Below are 12,916 nucleotides of genomic sequence, written 5' to 3'. Positions count from 1 at the left end.
ACTCTCCCCTTCTCATCCCATTTAGCCAGTAATATTTCAGAAGGCTTTAACATGTAAAACATTGGTCCTTGTTGGATGGTGCCTGCTGCTGCCTCATACATGCAACTCAAGCAGCAGCTTGCTTACTGTATGGTTGCATGGTTCCTTGATTATGTAGCTTGAGCTATATACTGAGCCATGTGTCATGCCACATTATATGACCCACCCAGTTGGTCTCTCTTCTGTTTTTTTCTCCAGTCATGGTCTTGACCTACTTAGTCATCCTCCTAAGCTTACCCCTTTCCACACCTCTATTAGTTCCTCCACCATCTCCATCATATAGAAAGGTGGCACATGCATTAAGTTTGTATGCATTTTTAAAAGGTTTAAATCTAAGTTACCTTTACCCATCTTGACCCCACACTAGCACGGCAGAGGGGGTTGGAAGAGTTTCTTGTACCACATTAAGGGAGCATGCTCTTCCTAGATACCAGCACATACACAGAAGGCAGGGAGTGGAACTTAGGCTTCCCAGAAGAGGAAGGCCTTCAGAGATCCTGGATATGATAGTTGTGGAGATGGTTCCTGCCTATCTATAGAGCTTCACTTTTGTTTGAATACCATATTCAATATGATATAGCCCTACAGCACTTCCCCTAATGAGCAGAGGCTGCTCTGCACTAATGGGGGGTAACCATTAAGCAACTCAAACCAGACCCTTGGAACCTGTCCACACCACATTTGTGGTGGGTCCCTAAGAGGAGGGACCTACCCACACAACCTCTATGCCCACATCTGCTGAAAAGTCCAGAGCCAGAAATCAGAATATAAGAATTGCCATTTACTAGGTCAGACTATAGGTCCGTCTTGCCCAGTATCCTGTGTCACAGTGGCAGGCAGTGGATGCTAAAAGAGAAAGTTCACAGGGTATGACCAGGGTTTTTTCTATTTTTCCTCTCTCACTTGCAGTTTCCAGCATTTAAGGTCTAGAAAGTTCAGATTCAGAAGCTGCTCCCCTAACTTCCATGCTCAATAGCTACTGATGTATCTTTCCTCCAAGAATTTGCCCCATCCCTTTCTGAATCTGGCCCAAATGTCAGCTTCCACAACATCTTATGGTAATGAGTTCCACACTTGAATTACAAACTGTGTGGGGGAAAAAACACCTTTCTTTTGTTTGTTTTAAATGTACTACCTACTAGTTTCATTTTATGACCCCTTAGGCCTTGTATTGTGAGAGGCAGTAAATAATAAATAAACAAACTTTCACTTCCCCATTCAGTATTTTGTAAAGCCTTATCATGTCCCACCAAAGTGTCTCTTTTCTAAACTGAATAGAACTAGCCTCTTTAGTCTCTCCTCATATGAAAGCCCCTCCATACTGCTAATCATCCTTGTTGCCCTTCTCTGTGCCTTCTTCTAGGTCTTCAGCCAGCAGGGCTGCCCCACACTCAACACCATGCCCACTCTTGTGCTCTTGGTATGAAGCAGGCCAGAGAGCAGGTGTGAGAGCAGCCTCACAGGTTCTGGCACTGACGCACGTAGATGGACTGATTTGGGTGGGCTAGGTGTGTTCAGACCCTCTTCCTTACTGTCACTGAAACAGTACAGACGAGCCCTTTGGATCCCAATCGAAGCCATGGTTCAAGTCCTTGGCTATACCTGAAAATATACAACACAGCAATGATAGAATCTGTTGCCTCTCCAGGGAGAGTTACGGAGGGGGAAAAACCTGCATCTCAGGACCCTCTAGCTCAAATGAGCCCACATGTAGCTAACCGACTCTTCCCTTCTACACTCCCCACAGCATATATCAAGGCAATCGGATACCACACATGGATTTAAAAGTACTGAGAAAGGCAATCTTCAAACAGAAACGGGGTTCTACAGAAAGATGTGAAATGACCTGTTAACTTCAGTGTGAAGTTCTCAGTGGAATGAAGACTCCCCACAGAGAGGAATCGTTCTGAGTTACACACCGCTCCACTCATCACCATGGGTGTTCTCGTCCTCCCAGCTCCCGCCGCCTTCAGGGTCCCGTGTCTGACAGCTTCTTATGTGCATCACATGCCCACTTCCACCTCTCCCCCAACTTTCAGCACAGTGGGCGCAGGCTCCCAGCATGCTTTATTCTTTGGTCAGCACTCAGAAGCAGCTCACAGGGTGGGAACAGAGACTGCAGATCAGACATGTCCATGATGGAGAGATAAATCCCTCACGCACCAGCTTTCATGAAGGAGAACAACAATAGGGATTATATCCTCCCACAGAACAGGGAATCCCCAAATCTTAACACATACAGGTAAGGAGAATGTGGGACTGATAGGTCCCCCTTCTCCCTAATCCTGCCAATTTACACGTCTGTGCACCACACACCGCCTCTGCCTTCTCAAACTGCTCCTAATCCCAATCCTTCCCTTTGACCTGCCCCCTCATCCTCTTCCTACTCCTCGTGGGTTTTCTGCTATGCTCAGATTCCAGTCTCCCCAAATAAAATAAATACATAAACGCATTTAGAGGCAGATTCTCCTCTCCTCCCCACCTGGATTTTTGTCACGGGTTCAACTTATTGGTAACTGAACAGAGAATGGCTTCATGACGGCTGCATATCTCCTTGAGCTATGCAACCCAAGGTGAAAACTGGACATGCTTCTGGCTACTTCCCGTGTGCATCTCTCTGCATTACAGTCACACATACACTGAGAGGCAAGCTCTTGCTTGACTATTCTTTCAATGTTGTTTCTTGAAAGATGTCAAGGGGAAAATGGCAAGTTGCTGGAGAGTATTTTGGGTAAAACTGGGCCATGACCTCAGGTCTGGGGAGAGAAGGACAAACCACATTGGAAAAAAACTTAAGATCTCACAATCTTAAGAAAAGCTGTTGGGGGAAAGCAGGCAGTGAGGGGAAGGGGCCTGTATCTAAACAACACCTTGCTTCAATGGAACCAAATCTGGAACAGTAACCCCAACCACTAGGCAGACCTAATTAGAGAGCAAAGGTGGATTTTAGAGAATGAAGAATTGGCCTTTAAATACAAATGGGCTCTCAACCTTAACTATTGCAGAGCTGGCGCTTCACTCTAATGTAGCGAAGAAAAAGCAATTGGCTAGTCTGATTTAATCTCTTTGGTCTAATTCAGAGTCCTCTGAAAGCGAACCAATGCATTTCAATGGGCTGTGCATCAGACCCCAGTGTAACCCCATTTAAACTGATGAAGTACTATTGAGACATAACTGGATTAAGCAGTGATGCATGAATCCCTAGATTAATATCTCCCCTCTGGAGATATTTAGAGATACCCAGGTACAGTTAGCATTTTAGTTTTACCATGAGAAAATTCAGAGACATCACATTAGTGGCTAAACGTTGTATACTTCCAGCAATACAAAAAGGATACCTGCCCACCTCACCTCCTTTCTCCCCAGCCCCCCACCAAGAAATGCAGAAATACTTTAGTGGAAACACCACTTCTCTTTCCCCCTGCCCCACCCTCTGAATAGCTCAGTGCAATGATAATATGTCTAATCCATGATCTCTGCAACACCCATTGACCAGAAACCATAATTTTTGTTGTAGTGACATTTTAAAATTGGTTGAAATTCAAACCTCCAAAATCCCATTGAGTTCCCATGTGGGCAAAGTGTTCTTTGTAAGCAGCTCCCACTGCAGGATTGAGACTTAACTTCTCACTTAAGATTGCTTGTGTGCAAAGCTATGGATCCAGAGAATAAACGGCAGCAGAGCAGGGAAATGTTAAGAAAGAGCAGCAAAGAATGTATTATGATGATTAAGCACTAAACCAACAAGGTACTCAAGAGCAATTTGCCCTAGAGAACATTTGTCCATCATATTCCCTGCAGTAGGAGGGTAGGGTGAAACCAATGGTGGTTTTGGCTTTCCTGTGGCTTTCACAGACAAGCCATTCCCAAAGTTTATCAAATTCTAAATGAAACGTAAAAGTACTCTGTTACATATTACAAGTTAAAAGCAAATCTTTTCCCCTTGCAGATTTTATACTTTACTAAAAATGAAGTAGTGCTTAGGTGTATTAGTGAAAAACAGTTATTATTCCAGCTCATTTCACCAAGAACTTATCTGGAATCCAAGCGCTAGAGAGCAAAGATTTAGAAGCAAGGTTTACAAAAAGCCCTCAGATGTGCAACTCCCCACATGCAGCATCTTTCCTAAGCTTTTAAGTCTCAAAATAAAGAGGGACAAATCACCAAACATAATTCAGTAAGACAATTTCTGGAGAAGACTGTAATACAGTAGGTAAATGCCTAAGGGGAAATAAGTAACTTGGGGGGGGCCTAACTCCAGACACCTGAAAGGAATCTATTTTTTTCAGAAAATTGTGTCCCTTTAGGGCATCTCAAGTTGGGTACCAAAAAACGGAGGCATTCAATATTACTAGACACTTTTGAAAAATGTTGTCTGTATAATGATTTATGAGGGGAGACCTATGCATCTTCCTTATAAAATATTCTATAATAACCATTATTCATTTAGGGCAGGAGTGCTCAACTCCTGGCCTGTCGGCCAGCTCCGGCCCCCAGAGCTGTATCATCTAGCCTGCAGGGCTCCCCGCAGACAGGGCAGGACACAAGCATGGGCGAACGGGGCAGCCACCTGGGGCCTGAACAGAAAAAGGGCCTGAAAAAGGTGCAAATAATGATTATTATTATCATCATCTCTGGTGAAGGGAGGCCCAATATTAAACATTCACCTGGGGCGGCCAAGAGTCTAGGTACAGAGCTGCCCACAGACCTGTGTCGAGTCCTACAGGGGATGGCTCTGTGTGCTAGATAAAATGCACAGGGTGATGGTAGGGCCTGATTCCTGCAAGGCAGGGGAAGCATGGGACCCACAGGGCTGAGCAGGGGCAGCGTGTTCTCCCCAGAGTCTGATCCCAACCAGATGGGGGCAGGATGGGACCTGGCCAGAATTGGGCTCTGAAAGCCCCACACTATCCCCACCCAACCATGAGCAGAGGCAGAACAGGACCTTGGGGCCTGGTCCTGGTATGCAGCCTGATCCAGCCTGGAAACCAGCCCCGCTGCCATTCACCCGTCCATTGGGGACAAAACTGTGAACATCACTGATTTAGGGACAGATAGGAAGCCACATATACTGAGAATTTCAGATGGATTTACTAATTTTCTGTGTGCAATGCAAACTTCAGCCCATCACAACATAATGTAAATATTAGACCAATAAATCAGTCCATATTGGATCATCACCAATAAAAGGAAAATTGACATTATAAGCAATTGGCTTTTTTTGACCAATGTGGCTGATAATGTCACTGACAAACGCCATGTGCATGCACGCAGCCACAGTATGTATGCAGCCAGGAGTGCAGCTAGACAGCTTGGAGTGCAGCGTCTGGTCGGTAAGCCAGTGGTGGGAAAGGAGTGTGGGGAGGCAGGCTGAGCCCTCCACGGCGAGGGAGGGAATGGGGTAGAAGCAGGTGCTGCCCAGCCAGGGTGGAGCGGGGCATGGGACTGAGTTGCAGGCAGCTCATCCAGGAGCCGCAGGGGCAGAAGGAGGGGGGCTCCCACCTCTGTGTGCACCCCCAGGGAAGGTAGGGGGGCATGTGGTCGCTGGATTAGTGCGTGGGGCAAGGGCGGGCTGTTCACTGTGGGCTCAGGGCTGGGGATGGTGCTGACCTCTTCCTGGTGTGGGGGTTGGGTCAGGGCTCCACTCAGGGTGGGCAAGGGCAGGGCAGGTTGAAGCAGCACTGAGAGGGGAGCTACAGCAAATTTTGTGGTGGTTGTAGCCCTTCCTGTAGCCACCCCTCCCAGTGGTACTGCCACCCACCCCAAGTGTAGCCCCAGCCCAGTCCCCACCACCAGGAAGAGGCCAATGCAGCCCCTGCATTGGGCAGCCCACCCTTGCCCACACATAAATCCAGGGAGCACATGCTCCCCATGCCTCCCTCGGAGGTGCACACAGAAGCGAGAGCCACCTCCCTATGCCTCCTAGATGAGCTCATGGCTCTGTTCTGCACCCCACCCCACCCTGGCTGAGCAGTGTCTGGCCTTGCCCCTGCCCCTCTCCCTCCCTCACCACAGGGACCTCAATCTGCCCCCCAAAACCCATTCCTTCCTTCTCCCCCATGCTCCTTCTCCCCCACAGACATACCACCTGAATGCTGCTCTCTAAGCTGCAAGACTGCATGTTGGCTATCAAATCGGTATCAGCAGATAAGCCTGGTTAATAATTGGCCATTGTTATCAGCCGAAAAAAATCTTTAGCAGTGTACCCCTAGTAAATACCACAACACAGAGTTGTTCAGTTGTTTTTTTTACTCTTTAAGATGCACTGCAAAACTATGATTCTGTCTATAAGGGAGAAATGAAGGAAGATCTGACAGCTGCCCTAATTCCCACCACTTGCTAGCAGTGCCCAGAGGAGATGGCATAAGAATCTCCCATAGGAACGTACAACAAAAGTGGAAGAAAACACCACTTACAACAGAATCCAACACAGGTGTTTTATTCCATTCTCAGTCCCCAAGTTAATTGTTTTGTTATTTCTTTGCTTTCCATCAGCATGCAAATGTAAAACATGCATAAGAACACATTAATAGGTACTTATTTCTCATTTTCCTATACGGATGGTGTGCTCAAGACCAAATGCCAATCAAAAACTTATGGATAATAGAACAAGAAACACACACACAAGGGACCAAATATGCAGTCAGACCCTGGGACTGCCTAAGCACCATTGGCATTTGTGCCTGCAAAGGTGTAATTACTAAATCCAGTCGAAAAAAGACTGAATACCCTCAGCTCTCAAATGACTTCTAAAAGATTTTGTCTATCCGGAGTTAGCCCCAATTCAACCAGGAACAGGTGTACTTCAGCTGAAGGTCACTTGCAGTATAGGCAAAGAAAGGGGGAAATTGAACTCCCATTGAGCAAACTTCATTTCCTAAAAGGGAGAAAGTTGGAAATTGTTTCTCTTTTAACCAATATTTGGGTTTATATTGATGCCATCAAACTGGGTGCTGGCCACTGTCTACTAAATGCCAAATACAGATGAAATACTCAACACCTCTCAGAATATTCTTAAAACCTTGCAAGATCAGAGTCATTTGGAATTAAAATTTTTCTATTTTGAAGGTGCAAGCAGATGCTTATTCATTAACACTTGCTTCTGCAATATCATAGGCAAAACATTCTAAAACATCTACCCTTAATGAAAATCTAAGGACAGTGTCTGCAGATGCAGTATATGAACCCATATACTTGACAAAGTTTTCTATTACATTCTATGCACAACAAAAACACCAAAATCCTAGCCTTAATGTAACTTTAGATCTGGGGAATCAACCTCAAAAGAATCCCAAAAGTTTAGGTTTCACACTCAAACGTAACTCTACTCCCAGTAGGTTTGCCTTCAGTTTTGACCTCCTCCTGTATTGCTCATCAGATAATGTGACATGCAGTGAAAGCTGGGATTTCTTCACACATTCTTTCAAATATGCTTTTCCTCAACCTAACTCACCTCTCCCCTCATTGTTCTCTTTCCCCATCCATTCTGATTGTCACAGTCCTGCATCCAAGGTTCATTTTTTTCTGTGCTCTGTGCAGTCACACCACATTCGCAAGAAAAAATTACTGGACACAGAGAATTACCAAGGCAGGAAGAGGCAACAGCATTTGTAGATTCCACCCAAAGATTACCATTTCTCTGCAAGTGACAGTGGGATCTCCAGAAAAGATTCAGTGAGGCCTGAAGGAATGTGACCAGAACAGGAAGGATGAACGGGAAGACTGTGTCTTCAAGTAATACAGCAGCACAGGTGGTTGTCCAACATGCCACAGGCCAATTTCTGAATGTATCTAGGCCTCCTAATTTAGTCAGTCACGATGCCTAAGGCATGCCCATTGCAATGTAACTCAAGAAGAAGTATAGCATCCTATGCCCAGGGTTTCTTTGCTCCTCTCCAGGTTCTGGCACCAGCAATACACAACAAAACAGCTGTGCCACTTAGTACTTACTGACTTATTGTATAGATCAAGCTCCCCTATGAAGCCAAAATATCAAGAATCCTACCTTGGCCTTTGCCCTGAGAATCCCTTGCTAAACATTAGTGATCACTAAGTCTCAGACAGACTTTGCTGTTGGCATGAAAAGGAAATTCATATTTATCTCTATTCATGGTTTTGAAATGGCAATAACTTTTACAGACACATAAATAAATCATATCATGGCAGCTATTGAAAGATATAATCTCCTCTGCGTTCCTAGAGTAATGTAAAAATTCCCAGCCAGATCCCTTAGTAAACAAACTAGTAGAAACAGAATGATCATACATTACATCTACTAGACTTAAATGCAGAATGTAGTATTTCAAATGCAGTGTTTTAAAGCTGCTAAATGGAATTGCACAAAACAGCATTCATCAACAGCAAAATAATTTCCCCTTACTTCCTCCAACTTCTTAATTATATTTTGAACATTGTGTAAAAGAAGAGCCTCTTTGGTTATACAAATGAATAGTAGCATGTGTCTCCCTTATCACAAAATTTACCTCAGAAACCATTGCCCTCAATAAGACATGTTTCAACACCTCCAGGGACTACAGAGAAAGAGACAGAAACTGTTTTCTATGTGTATAAGAATCAGTCCCCAGTTAAATGTAATTGTGCAAACCAGCTTAAGGCTGAAAGTTCTTCTTGCATATTTGCATGTAATTGCCTGCTCCCCTCTCATCTTCCAAGCATTCACTGTCTGCAACACAATCATTTGAGGAACAGATTTTAAACAATGGGCTGTATCCCTCTAACCCACTTAGACATGTGTGAAAATCCAGTGGTCAATGTTTAGTGAAACAGGGCACTCACTGACAGACATGATGGTTTCTCATGCCAATTATGCACTGAAAGAAGTGCCCAATTGTGCAACTATATGAACCTTCATTACACGAGGATTCAGATGAAGGTGCTCCAAAGCAGAGCGCATTCATAAATGTGTGTCAGCATATACCAGGAGCAGAACTAGGCTGCCACAGCCCAGGTGTGCTCCTAGCCTTGTCTTCAAAATGGGAGGGGGAGAAGGGAATGAGTTCAGTTTGGGGGTGCCCGGCCAACACTGGAGGGTGGGGTTGGATGGATTGGGTTTCTCCCCCCACTCCAGAGCAGGCTGGAGAAACCCAAAAATGGACCTCCCTCCTCTGCCTTCCCCTCCTCCCATCCAAAGACAGCATGAGAGCTTGGAGAGGGGGCCAGGGATAGGGAACAGATGCTGCAGACCTGCAGCCTCTCTCCCCAAATCAGCTCGAAAGTGGAGCTCAATCACCCACCCACCCTGATCCAAGAGCAAGCATTTGTTGGTTCAGAAGGGCCAGTTTACCTCACGGCACTTTCTATGACGTGCCATGAGTTAGACCAGGAAGCTGCATGTTTGTCAGTGCCCATAAATACACTCTTAATGGCTTTGACTGGATATAGTCTGATCTCCTTTGGAAAGGGATATTTTCCAAGGGAATTTAGAATGTATCGAGTTTTTACAAAGCTATAGTAAGTTTGGATCTGGATTCAGCAAGGCACATAAGCATATGCTTAACTAAGCACATGAATAGTACTATTTTAAGCACTATTTAAGAACTTTGCTAGAAAAGGTCTAGAGATGGGAGCCCTCTGTTAAAGTCTTACATAGGGAGCAATTTGTCCTCCCAAATGAAATATAAGAATCCAGAATTATGAAAGAGGATATTGCATGCTATCATAATGATTGCCAAAGAAGAGTCTCCTCTAGAGCAAGTGATAGAAAGATTATTTGGGCCTTGTACTTTAGGAGCACCCAGAATTCTCAGTAACTCAGTAGCTCAGTTCTGGACAAAGCTCAGACACAGGAGACCCTGGTTTCCCTGTAGTTCTTAATTCCATTAAAATTAGTTTCTTTCCTCAGATTAGAATTCTGCCCAGAGCTTGCAAGCATAAAAGGAAAACAAAAGTTTCCTAATCAGCAAACACATTGCCATACTCATCTGTCCATTCACATCTGAAGTACATGAAAGACTGGAAATGGAAGTATGGCAAGGAATTGAAGCTCCTTTATTTGATAGAAATGAGAGGGAAGAAAGGGTATCCACAATTATTGAAAGTTTGAGGCATCAGTACTAAAGCCTCTGCTAGATAGCCGCAATGCAAATGGAGATCATGACTGCATTGTGATGAACCTGCCTTCCAACTGTGTGTAGCCTGGGTGATCAAGCCTCATCATTTTACCTCGAGGAAGAAAAAAACAGTCTTGTGTGTTCTCAAAATTGATATTCTTTCACCATTATCACAGAGGTTAGTATATATTTCAATTGTCCTTACGATGACTTAAAATCTCTTAAAAAGGGCACACTATAGCATTTGGTCTTTCTTTATAATTCAGTTCTAACTTATATGCTCCAGATTCCTTGTAGATACCTGATATTTTAAGGTCAATGACTTACATAAATGATACAGGGTAGGTTCATAAGACCAGGTCCATGGCAGGCATAAATCACTTCTATGGAGCTCAACCTGTTTGCACCTGCTGAGGATTTGGCTCATCTATTTTCAGTCAGTACTTCCTGCAGCAAAACCACATGTTTCTTGGGACAGCTAGGTACCAGGCCAAAACATAGGAAATGATCACAGGAATAATGTAAAGAAAGTGGCCAAAAAGCTTCCTGCACACAGAATAAGTGAAAACATTTTATCTTATGCTCTGTCACTTTTAAAGCCTCCTAAACTTTATATTAAACTGTTCCAACATTCAGCTCCCTTACACCAAATAAACCCAGTGCATTGTAAAATTGTAGAGTTACAGTCATTCATTAGCATTATATACTGGACAGCTCCATTTTCATTCCATTTCAAGCAAATGCGAAAAGTTTTTTACTCCCCATTTGATGTCTATTTTTGTAGAGGCCAATGTCATTATTATTATTACAGCATCCGTGGTTTTGGCTGCATTTTAATCAGAAGTGATCTCTTATTTAACTATGGAAGAGAACATAAAGGTATAACAGGTCAACCCTATATAAGCACAGTGCAAACTTAAGACAGTGCAAAAGACACTCTAAAGCTGTCATTTGTTTCATAGCTTCTACTTCTAAAAAAGTTTCTACCTGGAAAAATGATTAGCTGGGGAAATGGCTAGCTCAAAAAGCGCTAACTACAAAGAACTTTGAAAAGATGTTGCAGTCTTTTTACTATAAAATCTACAGCTGCCATTCAAAGATCTTCTCCCTTACCCTGGAGCAAAAGCTACAATAATTTTGTAACTATGATAGTAACCAAACAGTGGCACTGAAAGAGCTAAGACTGAGAAGAGCTTCGAGCTTTTTCACACCAAACTGGTAGAAGAAATTAGTGTCAGAGCTGATGGTGTCTTGTGACCAATGCCAGTGTCATTTCAGATATGAGCCGTATACAAGAGGATACCAAGTAATAAATAGAAGAAAATATCACAAAGGGAAGTAGAAAAAATTATCTAGAACAACAGGCAGTATAGACAATGTTTTTCTAGGCCAGACATTTCTTATTAATATAACAATATTTTAAAAAAGAGATAAGCAATCTTGCTGTAGCTTCAGCTTGCCTCTGTCTGTCACACAGTTTCCTTTCCCATGCTTTTCTTATAGTGTTATGTACAGTCAAAATTGATAGTATCATTCCTCTTCCTATCACACTCCACTTAATACCACAGCTTTCACCATCAATGGTTGGTTTCCACATGTAAAAATACACAGAAAACCCTCCATTTATTGTCACTCCAGCCATTGTCACAAACCACTCAACATCAGCTTAAGTGATCTCTGCTGGAAAATGTACCTCTTAATAGCAGAATCATCAAAGGCAATTCCAAGATTGAATTGGTGAGCAGACCATTATCAGCAAAGTTATTTGCCTTTTTGAAGAAACTGATGTAGAAAGACAAAACATTTAACAAGAAGGCTTAGAAAATGGGTGAAGTTCAGGTGAAGCAGCACTGGGTAGCAAATGGGCATTAAAAGGGCTTCAGCACTCAGCTTTTTGTGGAGCAGTATAGGCTCTCTTCCCCTCAATTCATCAGTCTATAATTTTTTTACCACAGCAATATATTTATGGTTTTTACATCATTTCCTCTGCTAGATATTAAACAGATGGCCCAGTTGGACACTGCACAAGCTCACAGAACTATACAAAGGCAGAGAATAGAAATTTTAGCTCTTCCAAATTCAGAGCTATGCCACTGCCCTCCACAAAGTGATTGGAACTCAAGTGGATGTGAGTTGAGCAGATACCTGGGCACAATACACACTCAGAATAAAAGCTGTCTTTTAGCACTTGAGGGCATCTTGTGAAATTGCTCCTTAATCTCATGCCTCCACCTGATGCACAACCCCTGCTGTTGTCAGTTCTGCTTACTATCACAAGCTTCTTTCAGCCCAGCGCACACGGTATTATCAAGGTTTGACAAAAGCACAGCAATGACACTACACATACTGCTTCTTTGCATACTGCTTCAGCTCTACTCATTACCAATCCATTACCTCCAGTACTGCAGAGCCTAACTGTGAGGCTTTTTACTAAGGTTACAGATTTATGTAGATCTTGCACAATATACCATTGTATTTGGATGTACATTCCAATTTTCCTATTATGAATGTCAGCCGTACATAAGGGTTATCCACTGTGTTCCCATAACTAGCTACAGCTGATCCATGACATCATCTGCAGACTGCAATTAAGGGCACAGCCATGCCAACCTCACTGATTGCTTTCCTGTAACCATGGATTCCTGATTAAGATAAACATGCTGGGGAAACAAAGTATATTCCACATTATTTACAGGTGCCTAGGACCTGGGAGATGTATATTTTCAGATCTTATCATACCTTTTCAAATTGGCCTTACAAGATAGATTTTACATTACACTGGTTTCTCACAATATATGAGATGCTGG

General features: G+C 43.4%; 1 protein-coding gene across 10 annotated transcripts in view; it reads right to left on the bottom strand.

Moving 5' to 3' along the window:
* TSPAN4 (tetraspanin 4) overlaps window positions 1-12,916 on the bottom strand; it is an 861,113-nt gene that overhangs the window by 448,515 nt on the left and 399,682 nt on the right. The window lies entirely within an intron of this gene.

This window comes from Crocodylus siamensis, chromosome 2, assembly GCF_052110815.1.
Source record: "Crocodylus siamensis isolate JL-2025a chromosome 2, ASM5211081v1, whole genome shotgun sequence".
NCBI lineage: Eukaryota > Metazoa > Chordata > Crocodylia > Crocodylidae > Crocodylus > Crocodylus siamensis.
This window is presented reverse-complemented; position numbering and strand designations above follow the sequence as displayed.